A 5282-nucleotide genomic window follows, 5' to 3' on the forward strand; every position below is an offset into this window, starting at 1 on the left:
CTGAAGAATTTACTGATTAAGAACTGAAGGCTCTCTGAGGCGAAATCATTGTTCATGATTAGGAAAAGTCCTTTAACCTAATTGTAACCATACCAGCTAAGACTGGCCTGCCTGGCATGTCAGTTAAGGGAGGTTAGTAGGGATACATACAAGTACTGAACCAATTTTGTCCTTTTTAAAAACCATAGTCCAGCAATTTTGTTGTGTTTCATTATCTTTTACTACCAATTGTTTTACTCTTTGCTATACTTTCTTGCTGGGTGTTGAAGACCATGTAGGTGACCAAAATCTAACCCTATAGTTTTTACTGTCAAGGTCAGTTGAGACCCACCCTAAGGGAGACTTACTGACTTAGGAGGCCCAGGCCCATGGTGCCTCTGGATTTTCCTTTACCAGGTGTGTTATTTGTGGAGATGGGTCAGTATCTTGCAGATGCACGGCTTCCTTTGGAATAGCTGAGGGCATTTTCCTCTTTGAAGAATGCACATTGGTTAAAGAGCAGCTTCTGAGGTTGCATGGCCTCTCTAATCAAGAGAATGGGGGAATTGTAGGATCCTTTTAGAAGTGTCCCAACATCCTCTGGGACCTGGATACACTGGGATAAAGGGTAAAATATTGACTGTTTCTTACATTTATACTCATTGGCCCTGGCTTTCAAGTAGACTGTAGAGCACTCTGAAGGCCAGCTATACCAGTCTTAGGGAAGGAATAGCTAACCTGATGTATGAGGAGTGTACACATGTGTTCATGCTCACGTATGAATGTGCCAAGGTCTATGGGAATCAGAAACAACTTCGGGTGTCGGTCCTCGCCCCCCACCTTGGTTGAGATGGGGTCTCTTGCTTTTCTACCTCACATATCAGGTTAGCTAGTCCATGAGCTTTGGGAATTCTCCTGTCTCACATCCTGTCCCACAGTAGGGACACTGGGGTTCCAGAGGTGTGTTACTATACTCAGCTTTACGTGAGCTCTAGAAATTTAAACTCAGATTGTCATGCTTGTGTGCCAAGCAACTTTGTCCACTGAGCCATCTCCACAGCCTGACTCTGGAAAGACATTTCTAACCTGGAGAGTTTCCTGACAGCTGGGCACACGTTCCTTGGAAGGAGCTAATCCCTGCCAGTGGAAGGAAGCTGCAAGCCCTTCCATGGGCTTGTGGAAATGTCCTGTCCACTCGCCTGCCAAATAAGCTCCTACGGGGCCAACTTTTGGCAGTTGGTAGATGTGTTTAGCAAAAATAAAGCCTGTTTCTCTTTTGCCCTCCTCATATAATAATCCAGAAAGAAAATTTCTGTGACTCCAAAAGGTTTGAGGATCTCTCTCCTCAGTAAGCATGCATGCTTAGGGCAGCTTCCAGCTGGGCATCCTCTAACTCAATTCAGTTCTGATATGGTTCTAGTTTCCTATAGTGATAAAACACTGACCAGAATAATAACTTAAGGAGGAAAGAGTTAATTTGGCCTACAGGTTAGCATCTATCATTGAGGGAAACTGAGGCAGGAACTGAAAAAAGGTTATGGAGGAGCACTGCCTACTGGCTTTCTCTGTTCTCATAGAGCCCAGGCTAACCTGCCCTGAGACGCCACCACCCACAGTGCACTGGGGCAATTAAGTAAATGTCCTCTACCAGGACGCCTACAGACCAATCAGATGGAAGCAGTTCCTCAGTTAAGATTCTCTCCCCCAACCCCCAAATTAAAGAAAAAATAAAATATGAAAAACAAAAACAAACAAAAACCAACCAAACAAAAAAGATTCTCTCTTCCCATGGTTTGTGTTAAGTTGACCAAAACTAACCAGCACAGGTTCAATCTACACAAAGATAACATCGGATGCCACAGGCTGAGGACTGTGTTCCCAAGGTTAACCTCACTTTAGATGTCAGTCCTACATCCTAGGTAGTCTCCCTTCCACTGCTGACTGCACCGTTACAAATCAAGGTTCTTATAATCTGCTCGGTTCATTCAATTAACTGGCCAGAACAGCTCACAAACTCAAGGAAGAATTATGTTTACCTGTCTGTAACAAAGGCTATTACAGATTCCAGACAAAGAGATACACGGGTGAGCTGTGGGAGACCCACGGGTGAGCTGTGGCAAATGTATGGGTGAGTTATGGGAGAAGGGCCACTTTATTCCTATGTCCTTTCTAGGTACACAGCCTTTTCCATTGAGGAACCTTTACCCAGAGGATCTCTGAACTCTGACCTTTTAGCTTCCCATGGAGACCTCATTACATAGCAGGATTGCTAACTGACTGGGTGGGGACCAGCAAGGCCTGTCCAGATTCTTAAGGTGTTTTTTTCAGATGAAAGAAGTTAGAAAGTTTCCTTGTAGTCAATTAAAGCTAGGAAAATATTAGAATTTTTTTTAATGACCTGTCTTGAGGAAGGAATTACAAGCCAGGAATTGTGGTTGCAAAGCAAAAATATATCATAAGTAATAGCCCAGGTGATGTTCAGGCTATCCTACGCATCAAAGCACACAGAACCAATGGACAATTACAGTGTACCTCATGAGTTTTCAAACCAGTCAGTTGTGCTGGAAATATCTTATACCTACTTAGAGTGCTGAAAATCCTATGCACCTTTTTTATTTTATAAATTGCACATAGAGGATCCAAAGATTAACAAAACAGCAGAGGCAGCTGCCTCAGAGACAACAGAAGCCTCCTAAAGTGCAGCCCGAAGACCAGAGATGTGGCTGTGTGAAGGAAGGAGATGCCAGTCCTGGGTTTCCTATGAGGTGGTTGCAAATAGGAATGAACAGAACAGGGTATAATTAGGGGCTAAACAATTGGAATACAGCCAAGCACCCCAAGATTCCTAAATCCTGTCAAATGTTTCTTTCCAAACAATTACCTTGGACAACAACTGTAAGCACTCTGTTTTCTATGCAGTGATCACACTGTGTGCAACTGCAGCTGCAGGCACTCAGATTTCTGGGAACTTTCCTTACAGCTTTATCCTTGAAGGGAGCTAACATAAGTGACTCTAAAGTCTATCTTTCTAGAACCAGGCTCCTGGATAGCTCTACTGCCAAGTCTCAGATTCTCCTGGCTGGCAGGAACTTAAAACCTCTACCTACCATGTAAATTCTCCCCACATAGCATTACTGGGCAGCATCGGAAATCTCTGCTTCAAATCTTCTGGAGTAAAGAGTATGTGGTACAGCCAGGTGGAAGTGGTGCACGCCTTTAATCCCAGCATCTCAGGAGGCAGAGGCAGGTGGATCTCTGTTAGTTTGAGGCCACCCTAGTCTATAGGGTGAGTGAGTTCCAGGACAGCCAGGAAAACTCTGTCTCAGAAAAAGAAAACAAAGCAAAACAACAAACAAACAAAGGTCAACTGGGAGGGGGGGGGAACATGCATATGCGTAAGCTCCTGTGCACCTGTGCCCTTCAGCAGCTTCCTGAATTCTGATTGTTAGAAAATACCATTCATTACGGCTGCTTCAGCCATAGCTACTGTATACTGGGCTTAATTTTTTCCCATATTTCAAGTATCAGTGGTCTTTTCCATAAGCCATTTCAATGACTTCTTCTCCTACTTACGTAAATTTAGTTCAAAATTAACCACATAAGAAATAAGACTGAAGAAAAAGTGCTGATATTAAATTCTACTTAGGAGCTGTTGCCTAGCAAAGGCTTTGAGGGAGAAGCAAGCTCTGTTGTTAAAACAAAAGATTGCAAATGTTAAGGAGGTGCAAAGATAAATAGCACAAAAAATCATCCTTCCTCCTTGACCTAGTCCACAAGAACAGGAGAATTAGAAACGACACAGTTTCTCCAAATGGTAAGACACTGTTCCTTGCCTCACAGCCCACGAGCTACTCAAAACCAAGCCCTGTGGGAGATGCATATTTATGCATGCTGTTCAGGTGGCCACGCCTCGCTCATGTTCACACTGACTGAGGGTAAGCCTCAATCTACAGCTTCCTAGCTCTTCCATCCTCCACGTGCTTCAGTCTCACCTGTAAAATGGGAATAGCAATTGCTCCTGGGGGTGACACTTGAAGGCCAAACCCCAATTCAAACGTTATTGAAGAATATTGGTACAACCTGATTGTCGGGTCTCTCGGCCTCTGGGCCGAATTATGCTGTCTGGTCCAAGAAACCATACTGTTGAGATTCCCTGGGTGATTTCTCCCTTTCGTGTCTGGGAAACACTATTTCATACCAAGTACCATGGGCCCCTGACTCTTACAGTCTTCCTACCCCAACTTTTATGATTTCCGTGAGCCTTAGGTGCAGTGGTTGTGTTGCAGATGTATCAGTTAGGGGTAGGGTGCCCCATAGTCCCTTATCTTTCTGTGTCTTGTAACAAATAGTCTTTATCTGTTGAAAAAAAACCTTCTTTTTCTTTATCTTTTTTTTAGAACTACACTCATCTGTAGAAACATGTCAGCCATGAGTTCTCCTCTCAAGTCTATGAACTCTCTAGGCACCCGTAGTTAGATTTACAGTACCAGGCGTGAATTCATCCCTATCGAGGGAGTCTTAAGTTCACTTAGACAATTGATGTTTGTCCCCTCGACAAAGGTACCATTATGGCACCACTGTGAATGCCTTGCTGAAATACTCATTATTGTGGTTCACAGGAATAAACACTATCTGTTCTAAGAAGACTGGGGGTGCCAGTTTATAACAGTTATAACAGTTGAGTAGTATACCATTAAGCCACACTTAACTTCTTTAACCTATTTCCTATTGGTAGGTTTGGTGTTGTTTGCATCTAAGCATTATTTTATTCTAGGAATTACTACGAATTACTGCAAAAAATTGTTTTGACTGTTTGTTTAGTTAGTTGTGTTCGTGTGTGTGTGTGTGTGTGTGTGTGTGCAGGCTATCAAATTTCCTACACAAAGGAGTTAATAGGCTTTAGTGCTGAAAAGCAAATGCTGGGTTTCTACCAAATAAGTTGATTTTCCACTTCATTCAAGTATCATGATGAGTGGCAGGCGCTGTGCCAGAGCCTGAGAACAGCTATGAGCCAGGCTGGGCTCTCTTGCCTTCAAGAAGCGCACCCTGATGCTGGGGCAAGGCTTACCAGATCTCTGGAACAGTGGAGGGAGGGAGCTGTTTGTGCACAGCCCGCTGAAGCAACGCTGGAGTCTAGCAGAACACCTAAGAGTGTTTATTATACTGCGAGTTCTGGATCTTTATTAGGAAAAAGTGCCCCATCCTTTGGCACAGTTGCCTTGTGATTCGCTTTCCATCTTCAGGGAGGAGCGGGAAGTGTGTGTGTGTGTGTGTGTGTGTGTGTGTGTGTGTGTGTGTGTGTG

Source organism: Grammomys surdaster, unplaced genomic scaffold, assembly GCF_004785775.1.
Source record: "Grammomys surdaster isolate TR1022 unplaced genomic scaffold, NIH_TR_1.0 125889, whole genome shotgun sequence".
Classification (NCBI taxonomy): Eukaryota; Metazoa; Chordata; class Mammalia; order Rodentia; family Muridae; genus Grammomys; species Grammomys surdaster.